This window comes from Ambystoma mexicanum, chromosome 6p, assembly GCF_040938575.1.
Source record: "Ambystoma mexicanum isolate Mex_15411 chromosome 6p, UKY_AmexF1_1, whole genome shotgun sequence".
Lineage (NCBI taxonomy): Eukaryota > Metazoa > Chordata > Amphibia > Caudata > Ambystomatidae > Ambystoma > Ambystoma mexicanum.
The window spans coordinates 1,044,982,466-1,045,000,721 of NC_090935.1; positions in this window are offsets into that span (position 1 = coordinate 1,044,982,466).

An 18,256-nucleotide genomic window follows, 5' to 3' on the forward strand; every position below is an offset into this window, starting at 1 on the left:
GCCAATGACAAGTGAGAGGGGCAGGTTTAGTTATGACCAACGCACACACCCACTTTCCAAAACACATAAAAAGAGACTGCTGGGACAGGTAGGGACATTCAATTCCATTTGCTGCGGAGCATGCTGACCGACGACTTCACATCCAGAGATCCAACACTTAGACTTCCAAGCTAAACAGAGACTACAGAACTTTGAACCAAGAAGGCCCACTGCAAGCAAAAGTATTTGTCAGCAGGCCTCAAAATCATTTGCAAACTCTTCCACAGCCGGGCGAGCTGTCTGAATTCTTTTGCCAAGAACTCTTGCCAGTACCCAGAAAACAGTGTTACATCCAGAATCCACTTGATCCGGACCGGAAAGCAGAGCAGTATCCAGAACCAGAGGCCGCTGAATCCACAGAGGCTAGACCAGCAGAGCAGAGCTGACCCAGACCGCTGTGAGCAGAACCAGTGACCCAGATCGCTGTGAAGTGCCGAGACCAGAACCGGAGTCCAGTCCAAACCCTGACCAGATCCGTGGCGAGGCCCATTCCTGCACAAAATATATTGTGAGTACCTAGCAGAACTGTGCAGAACCAATCTCTTAGTTAAAATAATCTAATCCAAACTATTTTAACCTAAGTAGAACAGCCTCCTAGAAATCGTGTCATCTGTCATTTGTAAAGCTGCACAACTGTCACCTGTCAATTCTGCAGCTGCAAGCTGTCACCTGTCATTTTGAGTTTACTTTAAATCCGAAAAACTACCTTTATTTAATCGTCCGTATCTCTGGAACCGTTTGGGCTAGGAAAGAAATTCAACTTTCATCTGAAAGCTTAGAATCTAGGCTTTCCAACGAACCTAGAACCGACTTCCTACTCCCTATAATTTTTCCGCAATCGTGAGACACGCACTCGCGAAATTTACCGCGATTTGCGATTTTGGCTCAATTTCTCCACTTGTCAAGATAGCAGCTCCATTCTTTCTTTTGTTAAAATCCGTTTGCAACTTGGTAATAACTCATAGAGCATTGCTAAAGTGAGCCTGAACACATACCAACACGCATCTCCCACTCACCCTGAATCTCTAGAGGGAATTAAAATCAGTTGGCACATTTTCCCATCCATTGCCATCACATTTAAAAAGCATTTTGGGCCTGTGTTTCAAACTCCTACCAGTTTCCTCTAAGCTTGCTGGGGGGGAACTGAATTTCGTATTGTATTTGATTGCATTCCTGAGAACTGTGTGCTCCTCTTTCCATCTACTTCCATTTCTTACATTGCATAGGGGAGAGGGGTGAATTGCCAGAGAAAAAGTGATTATCTTATCTTTTGCTAAAATCATCTCAAGTATTTCTGTACTGCATTTTATTCCTCATTGCTTTTCCCTTGAAATCATAAAAGTATTTTTGCTACTTGATCCATCCTATACTAACTCCTCATTGATTATAAAGAAGTGTGCTAGTGTCAGATTACCCATTGTTGATTAACATTATATTTATAAGGGCGATATCGATTATTAATTTATTATAAAAGCGTGGTATCTATATTTTGTTTTATTTCTCAAATAAACCTTTTAAACTTGCAAAACAGAACTACTTCTTGGCTCAGTGGGGTCAGGGGGATTCTAAGAGAGGGGTGTTATATAGGGGTAGTCATCCAGAACTCATGAACTGGACATAAAGATATATCAATAAGGGTTTCCATTCAGTATCCCAGACTAGGCATTGACTTAGCTGTAGTGTTGAATTGAATCCTCTTACATAATGTATAAGAATGGAAAATGACGGATGACTTACCGTTGTTTAATATATAAAACAGAGAAATTTTGCTTTGTAAGGAAAGTATGAATGAGAATGAGTGAGAGAAAAAAGTGTAACAGTAGTATTGTTGCCAATTGTACATTTAATTGCAATTTTATATATTTGAATCTTTCTAATAAAATAGGATACAAATAATATTTTGAACAAAATTTAGTACTGAAAGTGTGGTGTCATCCTGCATCCACTGGCCCATGTGTTCTGTATTTCTCTGTGTTATTACCTGAAGGACCAGGGATTTATTACAGGTACCCCTTATTTTTTGACCCCATGACAGCAGGAACACCGGCCGAAGTAACAATGGTGCTGCAGGATGTTGCAGTGATGTGGGGGTGATGTCTGCAGGGGTATGGACTGCCCAGAAGATTTAAAAGTGGCCAGCGGTCAAGGCAGTAATGTCGGGTGGCCTCCCAGGCTACAGGAGCCACCAAAAAGATGTGATGTGCCAAGGGGAATTGCAGTGAATGAAAAGGAACAGTGGGGTATAGGCCCCAACACAATCAAGATACAGGCCCTACTCAGCCTACCGAGGACAGACTCATGAAGGTACTGCAAGGGTGTGAGTGGCTGCAGTAGTCACCATTGTGACACCACAATGCAACATATGTGTTCTATGTCTTGTTTGTCATTTGTATATTTGTATATTTATGTTTATAATTAAAGAATTTTTTATACTTATGAAATGTTAAGTGTACAGAATTGGAATGTTAAGTAGGCGGGTGGCTGTTACGGAGAACGTTATTTAGATAAAATATTAAATTGTCAATGCTATGTAGGTTATACAATGTTTATAGTAAGTTGAAGGAATTAGAGGTGGTAAAGACCGTGGCGTGAATTAGCAGAGGAAGGTGGCGGCCTACAGGAGGCTGCCTAGAGGCTGGAACCAACCACCGAGGCCCTCCTCTGGCATCATGCATCAGTGGGTGTTACCAGGTATTGGGCTGGGGTCTGGTCCATCAGTCTCACGCATTGGGTCATCCTCCAAGTAGAGTGAGCTGACAGCGAGATATCCATTTAGAGTGAACTCAATCGAGGGGAAACGTAAAGAGATAGGATTGTTTAAAATAATATGTATGTATTTTTTATAAATAAAGAGGTATTCCTATTGGGATCCACATACAATCTGCCTTGGTACCTGTGTCCCATTGAAATAAGGTAAGATCTCTGGGCGTAGCCCACACAATTTTGTTTACAGGTGCAGCACTTCTCCCTATCTGGCTGACCAGGGTGGTGATTCCCATGGGAACTGTCTCCAACCTAGACAGGGAAGGAGCTCTCAGTGGGGGACTGCCCAGGGCTGGGGTGAGGGCAGAGGACACCTTTGCTTGGACCAGGGTTGGAAACCAGAAGCTACACAAAGTCTAAGCTCTCCCTTCTAGCTCTATGACACTACCCCCACATCAGCGACTAGCCAAACACCAAGTGCTGTATTTATCAGATCTTAGGCTCTCCTCTTCAGATAGCGTATTACCAGTTGCATCTGCTGTACCCATTCAAGCAGCTCAGCACTTGGGTACTTCTGACCTTCGCCCATCAACATCAGAGGTTTTGCATCTGCCTCTACGGCTATCCCTCTAACAACCCCCTTTGTTCTGTTATTACAGAGCCATGACCAAGGTGCCACAAACGTGGCAGAAGGACACTTCACAAGGCCACTTTACATGTTTTCTCTTATTTATGTTTTTTGGACTGGAAAATCCTATTGTGCCGAACACCCCACTTTCATGAGCCTAACTTCATGCATTTAGTCCTGGCTAATTCTCTGAATTATTTTGAGTACATACCCCTGGAGACCGCCATCAAGGCACCACGAAAGGAATGAGAGCTGCATACGTTCTGAGTGCAAGGGCTGACAAGGAGGAACAATCTAGGCAGTGGAAGTTGGAGAGGGGAAAGAGAATTTGGGGGAAAAGGCTCTCTTTGGAGAGGGACATCCGGCACAGGAGGAGAAGGTGTTATGTGCACCAGGAGTAGAGAGGAGTCACTGCACACCAAGAAAGGTGCTGAGGAGCAGTACTAGATGCTATACAGCAGATAGGGGAGACTGCGGGCAGTGGGTGAGGAAACCCCAGCTATCTGGCAGAGGCACACTGCTTTCCACCCACTTGTGTTTTTCCTAGGTGTAGTTGTGATCTAGTTGTCCCCTACTGCAGATGACTGGTTGTGATTCTAGTAATCTGCAGGCTGGGATATGACTGAAAGCATTCTTCACCTTCACCTTCACTTGATACTTTCCAGAACTCCCAGAAATGGTACAGTCTGTTAGCCTTCCCCTGTCCCTTGGTCTGAAGGCTAGCAAGAGGATGGTGATGCCTAAAGTGAGTGCCCAATCATTGCAAGTATCCTTGAGAGCTTTGCCCCAAAGGGAATGAAGATGAATATGTTTATTTCAGTGTTCCTATATTCAAAGGATCCAGAGCTACCCCGCCCCCACCCCTGTCCCCACTCAATGAGCCATTCCTCTGTTAAAACAATGGCCCAACATCAACAGCCGACAATAATCAGACTGCAGCATTTATGCAGGGTAAATGGCTAGTGAGGGAGGCCGACAGTTGACTGCTGCTATGTCCTGCTCAAAGAGCAGAGATTGGCCAATATGTCCAGTGGCAGTTACCCGGGTCTAGTTTCAGGGTGCTCAGATTGACTCAAAGTTCCATCTAAAGGAGAAGGCTGGACTTTGGCTTATCCAGCCAAATCCCTGTTAGGAGTAAACTGCTTGGTACCAAAAGACAGAAAGGTGTTGTAGACAGCGTGAATGAAAAACGTGCATGAGATCTTGGGGGAACTTCCATAGGAAGGTACCCCCATCATGGTTCAGGCACAGATGGGAAAAGCCATGGATGGGCAATGAAGCAAGCGCTGTAGCACCTAGGTTTCAAAGCCAAGTCCTAGTGAATGTGCTCCTGTACACAAGTAGGTTAAGGGTATTCATTTGTGCAGCATCAACATAATGGCAAAGGAATGTTGACGATTTATTGGCAACATTTCATAAAAGGAATGCAATTGTTTTTGGAATGATAAAGACAAATATCACTGAGCTGCTAACATATGCAGAGGTTTCCACGGACGACCAAGGGAACATGTAGTGTGACATTCCTCAAAGCACAGAATTCAAGGGTATGGAAGAGAAATGCAGTTCTAAACTTCACAGCAAGGAGTAAAGGCAGCGTGAACTAATTCTCTAACACTGACAACTTAACTGCAAAGGGTGAGCTGTGAGATGCCACTCCGGTGTACTGGGACGCTGATTTAAACTCTGGAGATGCTAATCATTGAACTGACTGCACTTTCAGAGCACTTACACACTCGCCATAAACACATGGGGATAATCATAGACTGCAATAGAGTCAAAAGCAGCATGGTGAACAAGTGCAACCAACAGGTGCCACCACAAATGCCAGTAGTCACATCTGCCCGTTGGAACCAGACTACCTATTCAATGAAATGGCTGACAAGGAGATAGCAACATGTGTGCAGGAGGTACATATGTGGCATGCTTCGATTTGGGAGGGACGGCGCATGCCTTAGTAAACTTTGTTGAAAATCTGAATCAGCTGAAAATCCCTCCTATTTCCCGAAGTACTGATTCAAATTCAAGATCACAAAACTCGTACATGTCATTATACAACACCCACCGATCACACCCTGTTCATAGTCAATGTTGGCCTTCTGCCATCAGGCTTCCTCTGCCTGGAACAAGGGCTGCCTTACTCCCTCGTCTTGTGAGCTGCATCTATTAACAACAGCCCTAAGGGAGTGAGCAATGGCTTGGATATGACACAACAGCTTTTTTTAGAACTAGGGTATGGTCCAAAAGAAGTACAAGAAGCAAGTATCAGACCCTCCGCAAGCAGGGAACAAAGCCCCAGAAGCCAAACAAAGTACAAGAAGCAAGTATCAGACCATCCACAAGCAGGGAACCATGTCCGATGATCCAAACAAAGTGCAAGAAGCAAGTATCAGAGCACTTTAAGCAGGGAAACTGCCCAACAAGCCAAAAGAAGTACAAGAAGCAAGTATCAGACCCTTCACAAGCAGGGAACCATGTCCCATGATCCAAACAAAGTGAAGTGCAAGAAGCAAGTATCAGAGCCCTACAAGCAGGGAATAACACCAGGTGAGCCAAATGAAGTACAAGACGCAAGTATCAGACCCCTGCAAGCAGAGAACAATGCCCCATGATCCAAAAGAAGTACAAGAAGCAAATATCAGACCCTCCGCAAGCAGGGAACAAAGCCTCATGATCCAAATGAAGTACAAGAAGCAAGTATCAGAGCCCTACAAGCAGGGAATCATACCCTGTAATCCAAATAAAGTACAAGAAGCAAATATCAGAGCCCTAAAAGAAGGGAACAATGCCCCATGGTCCAAAAGAATTACAAGAAGCAAGTATCAGAGCCCTGCAAGCAGGGAACAATGCACCATACGTCAAAAGAAGCAAGTAGCAGACCCTCTGTAAGCAGGGAACAAAGCCACATGATCCAAAAGAAGTACAATAAGCAAATATCAAAGCCCTACAAGCAGGGAATAATTCCCTGTGATCCAAATGAGGTACAAGAAGCAAGTATCAGACCCTCCGCAAGTAGGGAACAATGCCCCATGATCCAAAATAGTACAAGACGCAAGTATCAGACCCTACACAAGCAGGGAACAATGCCCCGTGATACAAAAAAAGTCCAAGAAGCAGGTATCAGATTCCTACAAGCAGGGAATAATGCCCCATAAGCCAAAGGAAGTACATGAAGCAAGTATCAGACCCCTGCAAACAGCGAACAATGCCCCTTGTTCACATTAAAGGAATGCTTTAAAATGTTTTGCCTCAAAAGCAAATGACAAAAGCCTTAATCAGGTATTTAAGTGACTCTAATGTTTGCATACAGAAGAGTAACACATGGACTAGTGATACATGTTCTAACCAATATGTTGCAAAGGAGATCAACACGAAAATATGTGCCCGCCCAACATGTGTGTGCTGTTCCCCCCCATACCTCAAGCTCTGCTCAACGGCACAGCCGCGTCTCCGGCTTTTGTACACGTTCCACACTCTCCCCAAGTCTCTACATTGTTTTTCTTCCTCTTTTTCTTTCTTCTCTTTCTGACTTACTTGACAATCATCACTCTCTCCATATCTCTGCGTGCTTTCGTTGTGGCCACTGGAGTGACACCTCCGCCCACCCCCCGTTGTATATATTGCTTTGCCTCTGTCTTCTTCTTTCACTTTCCATTGCCGCACTTTTCTGACACCTCTTCTACCTCACTTTCTTAAATTCCTCAGCATCTGCCCCCCGACTTGTGTCCATTTCCAGTTCTTTATCCCAGTCTCATTTCCTGTTTTTCACTCAATCCCCTGCTTTCATTTGCTCTTGTCCCTCGCCTTTGCTGTCTTTCTTTTCCCCTATCTCTCTCACTCTCTTATTTTTTGTTCCACCTCTTTCTCTTTTATCCCTTTCTGTCATTCTCTGATTTTTGTTAATTTCATTTCTATTTTCTCTTGTCATTTCCTTCTTCCCAGTTTGCATGTGTTTTGTCTTACCCTCTCATCATTAACCTTATGCTTTCATTCTTTTCCAGTGACCTCATCCTGCCCCACAACGCTCTATCCGCGCCCACTTTCGCCATCTCACCTTGTCTTTCTCTGTAGTCATACTTTACTTGTGTTGCCATTATTTGCACCATTTGGCTGTTCGGCACTTTCCTAGTCTGCCCCAATCAGCCCAGGCAAGTCTCTCACTGGGGATCTAATGGTTACACTTGCCCAAGGATGCCAGGGCCCCATCCAAAGAAAGTTTATTTAGATTGGCATCAAGAGGGGCTAATGTTTTGGATGGCTGATGAAAAAAGTCTAACTTCCTGCATTTCAGGTATGCCGGAAATTGAAACAGACAGACGAAAAGCAGGCTTCTGTCCTCTGCCAGTCCCCGATTAGGATGTTAAACAAGTAAAAACATCAGAACAGGACTGACTCAGACCTCTCTTTGCATAGCTTTTCCACACTCAGCAAGCCAGGGCGTGCCTCTTTGCCAGCCTTTATAAAGCCCCTGATATTAGGCTTCCTGATCTTTGTAGAAGTCACACGCCGATGCAACACAGAACCAATGTTTGATCCCACAAGAAGGATGCTCCCGAAGCTACGGAAGCCACTGGTGCATCCCCTCTGTATAAATCCCGCAGCATCTTTGCTATAGAAGCCACAGCTTCAGCATCTCCTCAGTAGAGGTCACAGCAGCAGCTTCTCCTTTATTGAAGCCACATATGCAGAATCTCTGCTATGGAAACCACCGCTTCACCATCTCTTAAAAAGAAGGCACCAGTGCAGCAATCCTTCTATACCACTGCAACATCTCTGCTGCAGAATCCACAACTGCTGCATCTCCTTTATTTAAGCCACATATGCAGGATCATTGCTATAGAAGCCACCGCTTCAGCATCTCTTAAACAGTTGGCAACGGTGCAGCAACCCTTCTATACCACTGCAGCATCTCTGCTACAGAATCCAAAACTGCAGCATCTCCTTTATTGAAGCCACAGATGCAGGAACTCTTCTATAGAAGCGATAGCTGCAGAATCTCTGCCAAAGAAGCCACTGCTTCAGCATCTCTTATACAGAAGGCACTGGTGCAGCATCCCTTCTATAGAAGCCACCACTACAGCATCTCTGCTACAGAAGCGGCAGCTGCAGCATCTCTTCTACAGAAGCCACAACTGCAGCATCTCTGCTACAGAAGCCTCGGCTGCAGCATCTCTTCTATATAAGCCACAGCTGCAGCATATCTGCCAGAGAAGCCATAATTGCAGCACCTCTTCTATAGAAGCGGTAGCTGCAGAATCTCTGCCAAAGAAGCCACTGCTTCAGCATCTCTTATACAGAAGGCACCAGTGCAGCATCCCTTCTATTGAAGCCACCAATAAGGTATCTCTGCTACAGAAGCCACAGCTGCAGCATATCTGCCACAAAAGCCACAGCTGCAGCATCTCTTCTACAGAATCCACAGCTGCAGTATCTCTTTGACAGAAGCCACAGCTGCAGCATATCTTCCACAGACGCCACAGCTGCAGCATCTCTGCTACAGAAGTTACCTCTGCAGCATATCTTCTACAGAAGCCACATCTGCAGCACATCTGCCACAGAAGCCACAGCTGCAGCATTTCTGCTACAGAAGCCACATCTGCAGCATCTCTTCTACAGATGTCACAGCTGCAGCATATCTGCCACAGAAGCCACAGCTGCAGCATTTCTGCTACAGAATCCACAACTGCAGCATCTCTGTTATTGAAGCCACAGATGCAAGACCTCCTCTATAGAAGCGATAGCTGCAGAATCTCTGCCAAAGAAGCCACTGCTTCAGCATCTCTTATACAGAAGGCACTGGTGCAGCATCCCTTCTATAGAAGCCACCACCAAAGTATCTCTGCTACAGAAGTGACAGCTGTAGCATCTCTTCTACAGAGGCCACAGCTGCAGCATCTCTGCTACAGAAGCCTCAGCTGCAGCATCTCTTCTACAGAAGCCACAGCTGCAGCATATCTGCCAGAGAAGCCATAATTGCAGCACCTCCTCTATAGAAGCGATAGCTGCAGAATCTCTGCCAAAGAAGCCACTGCTTCATCATCTCTTATACAGAGGGCACCGGTGCAGCATCCCTTCTATTGAAGCCACCAATAAAGCATCTCTGCTACAGAAGCGACAGCTGCAGCTCTCTTCTACAGAAGCCACAGCTGAAACATATCTGCCACAGAGGCCACAGCTGCAGCATGTCTGCTACAGAAGCCACAGTTGCAGTATTTCTTCTACAGAAGGCACAGCTGCAGCATAACTGCCACATAAGCCACAGCCGCAGCATCTCTGCTACAGAAGCCACACCTGCAGCATCTCCTCTACAGAAGCCACATCTGCAGCATATCTGCCACAGAAGCCACAGCTGCAGCATTTCTGCTACACAATCCACATCTGCAGCATCTCTTCTACAGAAGTCACAGCTGCAGCATATCTGCCACAGAAGCCACAGCTGCAGCATTTCTGGTACAGAATCCACAACTGCAGCATCTCTTCTACAGAAGCCACATCTGCAGCATATCTGCCACAGAAGCCACAGCTGCAGCATTTCTGCTACAGAGGCCACATCTGTAGCCTCTCTTCTACAGAAATCAAAGCTGCAGCATATCTGCCACAGAAGCCACAGCTGCAGCATTTCTGCCACAGAATCCACAACTGCAGCATCTGTGATGTTTACTCTGTAAGTGTAAGTGTCATCTGTAGGTCATTTATCCCTCACCTTTATGCAGTTCTCAAATTTATTCTTCATGCCTTTTAGCTCATTTGGGAGTTTTATTTAACAGACCCTCTTTGTGTAGGTCACAGGTTTTTTTACCTAGCAACGGTCACATTGATTCTGGTGCCTGGGAACATTGTTTACTGAACAGAAGTAGCAGAGCTCTGATTTTGTTCACCCTCTAAGTTTAGTCTTTCTACAATGTCTATACCCTTCAGACTATGCAGCTCGAGTTTGAACAGTGTTCTTATAAATGTGCGTTCAGTAATTGATAAAACGTCAAACATTGTTGATTACATTCTAGAAAACAGGTTAGATATGATTTTTATCACTTAAACATTTTTCACTGAGGACAATGCACCGATTTCTCAAACTATTGTTCTACCAAGTTACACAATTAAGTGACTTAAATGTCCAATGAAGCGAGGTGGCGGAGTCTCAATCATTTTCAGAATAGTTTTACATATTCTGACTCTACCTTTATTTTCCCATGGATACCCTGACCTCATGTTACCCAATGTTACCTTGAATAACTGCACCGTAGTATAAAAAATACTTGTTAACTGCCCGCCTGTAGGCTTCTTGGCTGAACTTGGATATTTTTTTAGCCCATCCTGTCCTTACTTTTAAACATTTCCCATATCTGGTGGATTTTAGCCTTTGGACTGATTGTACTAACAACCTAGACACAAACAAGTTTAAAGATGTTTAACGTCAACCGATTTCATAGCACAACACATGACTCATGGCACGTGATGGGCCAATGCCAGTACCCTGTTCTGGCAAGGATCTGTTGCTCAGTCTAGACGATAACATGCAGGATCCCTGGGTGGATCACGTCATTAAAAGGCTTAATATTTTTAATCAACCCCCCTCTGGCAACACTCGGGCAATGCTGTCCAAGTCCTTGAACAGAAACTGGAAGACATTTAGTTACTCGATTATGTTGAGAAATGTATATTTCAGTGTTTGACCATTTTTGATTCAGTATGAATGTCTTTTTAGAATCTTTGTGATTCCATGGCCCTTTATCAGGTCATTAAAGTATACAAATGTTGCCATCCTTGGTTTTCCCGATTCATTATAAAAAAGTAAAGCCGCGCTTTGTAATTTGAAACAAAATTGGAAAAAACAAGATTTTCTTAGACTTTAGATGTGGTCTAGGAAAACCTGCATAACGGATTTTGAACGCTAGAACTTTCTTAATTCAAAGATAAATCAAGTGAATAGTCATCCTAGGGATTGTGCAAGCCTGTCAGGTGTGGCGCTCAGCAGATTGCAGTGGGACGAGGGACAGACAGGGAGGCTACCAGGAACCCAGCCACTAAGGAACTCTAGATTCGTTTGAATGATGTTCAGCTATCCCACGCCATACACACCACTGTGAACGCTTCTGTACTCATAAGCACTTCTAGAAAATAAGAAGTGCTCTTCACCCATTGCTAATATACTGTGTCAGCAATAATGTTCTTCCTAAGCTGTGCGTGTGTGAGCTTGCCCAGCCTCCTTCTGGATGCCGCTAAAACAAGTTATAGCAGCACACAGAGAATTCCCATCTTCTCAACAATTAATAGTAGAAGCTATTAGTTATTGGACATTTGCTTTCTCTCTTAACGACGCTAAATTATACTAATTACTCTTGACATTCTGCCCTATCCTATTTACATTACCATTCTATGCAAGCGTGACCTTAAAATCCTAACGAAATAAAAACAGAATATACCCCCCAAGAGGTTAAAAACAAATATGAAAAACTGGCTCCATGAACCCGAAGATCTAACTAAAAGTTGCTTATACTCATTAACTAAATGACCATTCCTCCCCACCCATCACTCCTGTACTTGACTCTACCACACTTTTACCTTATGTGCTAACTTCTGCCTCATAAATAGTACTATATTCAGACAGCTAAAATGCTTTTCACACAATGTGCATCCTTTCCAAGTTTTCAGAGATCCAATGGGCATAGAGCTTAACAAGTTATAGAACTCTCTGCCATACAAACGATTTCACTGAAACATTTTTATGATCAAACTGAACAATATAAGGGTGCAGGATGTTGCAAACTCAAAATAATTGCACGTATGCAGATTCATGACATTTTCTTGGACTGCCCATAAAACCATTGTGAGGATTTAAATACGTTTTGCTTACAAAGTATTGTGGGAATGCAAATATTCCTGGCTGTGAGCAAAAGCGCAGTGCAGCTTGACGCAACCTTTGGTTCTTTTCCTCTAAGAGGAAGATTTGTAGGAGCTGGTGTAGGCCTGGAATTAGGAACTGAGAGCCAAGATTCGAGGACCACTCCACAGCCGGAGCCACTCGGCGGAGGGGAGACTCCGGACGGTAAACAGGGCAGCTGGGGGCATAGTGGGCTGCTGCCGGATGTCACCCTGAACCGGCACCTATGATTGAGTGCGTGCCATTCCCAGCATTCTCAGCACACTCAGTTGCAGCGAGTGCATTTTTCACCCCGCTGGAGATACGCTGGAGACTCGGTGTAAAAGCTAGGTTCCCCTTCACTTCCTTTCATATCCATCTACTTACTGGCTCCATAAGCAACGCACGCCTCCGCCTTTAATAGTGCCTGTCTGGTTGGCTGCACACTGTGCAGGAGTTGTGCAGCCCAGAGAGAACTCATAACAAGGAGCAGTCTTCCTTGCTGCCTACACCTACACCTCCTGCTAACGCCCACCCGCCTTACTAGCCCAGTAGAGTGTTCTGGTGTCCGGAGGTTGAGGAGAGAGGAGTGAGGAGCTCTATCTATTGCCACTCCTGGAGTTAAGGAACCCGAAACTCCCCACACAGTTCGTCAGACACTTGACAGCAGTCCCAGAAAGGGTAAGTGGCACGGCCCGGGGGTGTTCCTTTACTCTTATCCACTGATGGGGGCGGAAAATCGCCCAGAGTCTTGAAAGGAGGCGGCCATCCCTTACACGGGTTTGATCTACTGTACTGAACTGCGCAGATCATGCTGAAGTGCTTGGCCCCTCTAGCCATTACAGTGGTCACAGTGAAGCATATCGCCTTGGTGAGAGGCGCCTGCACTCCAACTTATCTACAATCCCAATACAGGCAACTGCAATGAACGAAACATCCAATAATGTGGTTGCAGCGGCGACATCTCCAAGATGAACTCGGCAATGCCCACTGAGGCTAAGAAAAAGAAGCTGAATTTAGGATAAGGTTGTCCTCAACGCATGGTAATCCTCGATGATACAGAGGGGATCATTTTAGCGGCTTCAAAAATGACTGACTACTTTCCCCCTCTGCTCCAGGAAGGTAAGGAACTGTTCATTGACTTGGCCTCTGACTTAACGAAAGATCGAATGAGTACTGTTCCCTGTTTGGGAACTAAAACCATTGAGACGGTAGTGTGGGCCTAAATTACACTGGTCCCATTACTACCAATTGATTCATTCATCAATCCACCCACTTAGAACAAAGCCTTGCTGCACTCTTCAGCTCCCTTTGATGCTCCCGAACCAGTGTTGGAAACTTATGAGACAGAAACGTATGAGGCTCCATGGATAACTGAGGTTGCTGTTTCCCTCAATACTAACTCCCTTGGTGCAAGCACCCAAGAAGAGCATTCATCAAGGACAGAGATCAATGTGTCGAACACCCTGCTGCAGCCTTTTAATTCCTCATTTCACTCCATCCCTGAACTGTTTAGATCAATCACTTTTGAATCAGGGAGTGAGGCGGAGGCTGACTTGAGTACACAAAATCTGGACGATGCGAGTAACCACACCTAGAATTGGACAACAGTGACTTCCCTACTGCAATCTTCAATATACTGGAATTTCTGTTGAGATAAGTGCTGTTGAAAATGACGGTTATTGAAACTAAACTCAATACACTTGGCAACAGGGTAGATAAAATAGCTCATTCGGTCAATGAGCTCTTGAAAACCTCGGAAGCACACACAAGGACTATGGATAAACTTTTCCAGGGCCTGATAATCATCGCGGAAGCCATTATGACTATACCGTCCCAGCTAAGGAAAGATATAGGGGCAACAAATTGACCCACAGGGGACACAACCACTTCCCCAGACCCTAACTCCTGGTAACAAAGGAAGAAGAAGAAGGCAGCAAATATGTATGGATTGGTCGACAAAGAAAAGGAGCACTGTAAAAGCTACTAAAACCAAAGCTTCTTTGGACATAACACTGGAAGTAGGGGGAGAGGCAGCAGGCGACCAAAACATGGGCCATGGCGGCCACTCATCTACTAACTGTGTGGTGTTCGTTGATTTGGAGATAAAATACGAGGAGGAAACTGCAGCCATGAACTTGAAGAAATGGGCAAACATCAGCAGCAAATCTGAAGTTACTAAGAACTACCACAGTGGTAACACTGATGATAGGACAGGCTAGCTGCATCAGTGCGTATAAAGACTCGGGCAGCAAACATGTCAACTGGTAACACGCAATCTGTAACCTGAAGTGAATCTTAATCTATATCTATGAAAGTGGGGGGCGTGGAGGCATCTATATCATCCACTAATGTGAATAGTAAGTCGGAGGTATGCCAATTTGCAGCCATCATACCAAACACTGAGGGGAAGTACAGTGACTCTGCTCCCTCTCAGTCCCATATGATTCAAAGTCTATTCCACAAGACTCAAAACTCCCACATGAATCGCACCCGGTTTCTGAACTTGCTGTATACAATTATCCCACTTAGATTATTTAATAGCAGTAACATAACGATTGTGGACACAAGGCATTAATTCATTCAGCGTTTGCTAATTAAAGTGTTCTTGATTAGCAAACACACTTTATTGATTAGAAATCAAAATGATGCACTTTCCTCGACAAAATGAAATTTAGTTTTCACTAGGAGATTTGAATACACCAACTTAAACTTTACTGAACAATAGGGAGATAATCCAGTGTTTTATAGTAGTAATACTGTAATTATGCATTATGCAACAACTTACATTTTAGGAAGGGAATTGCAGGACTGTCTTTTAAAAATAAACAAAGTTAAACACATACTGGTCTTTACCAGACAGGCTATAGTTAGCTTAAAGAAAGTATCATTCTGATTACTTCTGGTTTGAAATTATTTGAAAATGAATACTTCTTGCCTACACTCCCACACAGGCCTTTGGCAATTTTAATAGTGCAGCAGTAATCCTCTCCTCTCCTCCACTTTCTCCCAGTAGTCTCTTTGAACTTGTAGTGAACAGATAATAGGGAGTAGGTTTGCTAATTAAATTGACACTTGTGTAGCACAACTAGCTATTTAAATGTCCTTGTTCAAAGACAGCACAGCTCACTCGGCATTCCTCTCTTGCCTCTGTGCTCCGAGTTCGGAGGGCCCGGTAATTCATCCCTCCGGGGGCTCAATGGGAATGGGATAGCTCTTCCCCTCGCGGGACCCGGTAAGGACGCCTGGTTTTACAAGGCGTCCTTACCGGGTCCCGCGAGGGGACCTCGTAATGAGGCGGAATGGTGTTAACGTGCCCGCCACCATTAGCGGAGCCTGTTAACCCATTCCGCCTCACTTGTAATGAGGCCCCTAGTATCTCTGGGCACTGTCGCCCAAATGAATAGCCATGGCTGAATCTATTGTTTAGGCAGAGCATGCAATTTTCTTTTTGTGCATACACATTTTTTTCTCTGCACATTAGTACTTTTGTTAGGTGCTGTGGCAGGTCTTGAAGTCTTGAACTGGATGATGTGCTCTTTTTGAATCAAATGTAAACTATTCGTTTTTTAGTTTATGTCTTTATAAAAGAAATGCTCCGTGGTGAATCTTTTGCACTGATTTGTAAACAACAGCAGTGATTGGGGAAGGAGAAATGTCCTTCCAAGCTCTCGTCAGTGATGATAGCTCATCAGCTACGCATGCTCACAAACTGGCTTACATCTTTAGTCAGATGCGCATAGGGAAAATAATGTGTGTAGAAAAGCCAACCATTTCCGGAATTAGAGAAAAATAATTAGAGTGAAAACACATGGATTGATGTTCTCTCCAAAAGACTTTGCTCTGGGTCATGGAGACCTATGAATTACTGATAATAGTTTGTTTTGCTTCTTATCCTGCTTCACAGCAGTGTTGTTATCCGTGTTAATGGTACTCATTTTCTCAGCACCAGAAACAAAAACTGATTTGGCCCTTCCTGGACTAAAACATGTCATTTGCAATACAAGAATAGAACCTGGCAACAGTTACCAAACACAGTGAGCTATCTGTCCTCCAAGGGTGTACATGCAGTTGACTCAAGGAGGGAGATGCTTCATAAAGTTTAACAAGTCCTTTAGCTATGCTAATTTGTGATTTATAACTGTATTGCATCATCAAAGATGCCTTTAGCTTTAGTGAGAGTGGGAGGGTAGTCATTGCTTGCAGGGAAGCATCCCTAAAACAGCAAGAGAGCAGCACTAGAGACTCTGATGCTGCTGACCCACTGGTTAAACACCCAATCTATTTAAAGGCCAGTCCACCCATGGCCAGCACTGCAATGAATCTAAGCAATAATCTCAGTCCTTCTGAGTTGCCACTGTGCTATCAGGATGTTAAAGAACTGGTGGGTAACTGTGGCTCATCGAAAGTGAGAGCAGGCAAGAGGGAGAGACCCAGCAAGAGGGAGAATTACCATGAATGGGAAAATCCATTTTTTTAAACAAATGTTATTGACACAATGCAGCAAAGAAAAGGCAAATATACATATGAACATGTAAACCTCTCAACCTTCTCCCCCACCCCTTCATAACAGTAAAGTATCAATACATTTCCAATAACCTCCCCCAAATTTCATCAGTTTCCTTTTCTTCTGGGTCCTGTAAATGACTCTCTACATGAGTGAAAGCTTCCTCATAGCTTTCATCCATACAACCACCCTTGGACGGATCATAGATTTCCAGTTCCTTAAAATTAACTTATTGGCCATCAAGGCCGCCCTGAAAAGTCACTTTCTCTGTGCATCTGGTAGATTATCGATCAAGGCGTCCAATATTAATGTCTCAAAATCGTAGTCTAATGACAGCTTCAAAACTCTGTTGAATATCACAATCAGTTTGTCCCAAGAGAACCTCACCTTGTTACATTCTCAAAGCATATGCTCCAGGGTCCCTGCCTGGTGTGTGCACCCCCAGCCATCATCCATGTCAACAAGACCCAGTTTACACAAACACTCAGGTGTCCAATAGACTCTATGTAGGATCTTAATCTGCCCAAACTCAATGAGGACTGGGCTACATTCTTACATATATTCACCCAGCGTGCAACAGATATCTCCCCATCTAACCACTGAGTCCAAGCATCCAACAGCAACAAGTTATTTGTCTTGGCTGACAGAACAAGTTTATATAACTTCAAAGCGTGTCGTCACTCTCTCTGAAAACTATATTCTCAATATTGATACTGTGTAAATCTCCCATTTCCGAAACTATTCTTTTAAGGATTCTGTATTGCTGATTTGTACAATTAGGTATATTTTCCCCTTGTCTTAATTGGTTCAACATTAACCATCTCCCGTCAACCAGGAGGTCCCCTATCCACTTGATCACTCCTAGAAACCAGTCAGACCAAAACAGCATTGTATTGCCCTCCTTAAGAGCAGGGTTAAACCAAATTGAAGAGCTCGACTGGCGATAGGTATTGACTTCCCAAAGAAGTACAAAGATTCCTTCAGACCAGCCTCAGATATTCTGTCAGCTGGGAAGCTTTTGAGATCTGTGTAGATTTTGTATACAGGATAGCTTTTGGTAAAAGCGGACCATTCATGCTAGCCTCCTCACAGCCCCACTCATTCAGATAAGTCTTCAGGAATGTAATGCTATTTCTGTCTGCATATGCCAGATGATATGTCTGAAAATCAAGCACACCTCTTCCACCCTTGTATGATGGTAGTTGCACCTTCCGAAGCTTGATGTGTGGTGGTTTACTATCCCAAATGAAGCCCTGTATGAGTCAATCAATATCACCCCTCTCTTGTTTTGCAGGAAATAAGGGAATCATATATAATATATAATTTATCTTTGGCACTCAATACATTTTTAAGGTGTTGGCCTTTCCCCACAAAGAAAAGTTGAGCCGTTTCCCTTTCTCCAGATCGAACCTCAGGATTAATATCACCATCTTCATATTCTCCACCATAATACTGTTTTATAAACGAGTCAGCCATGTGCCCAAATACAATGTGGGCACCAACGGAAGCCCAAGTCCGTCAA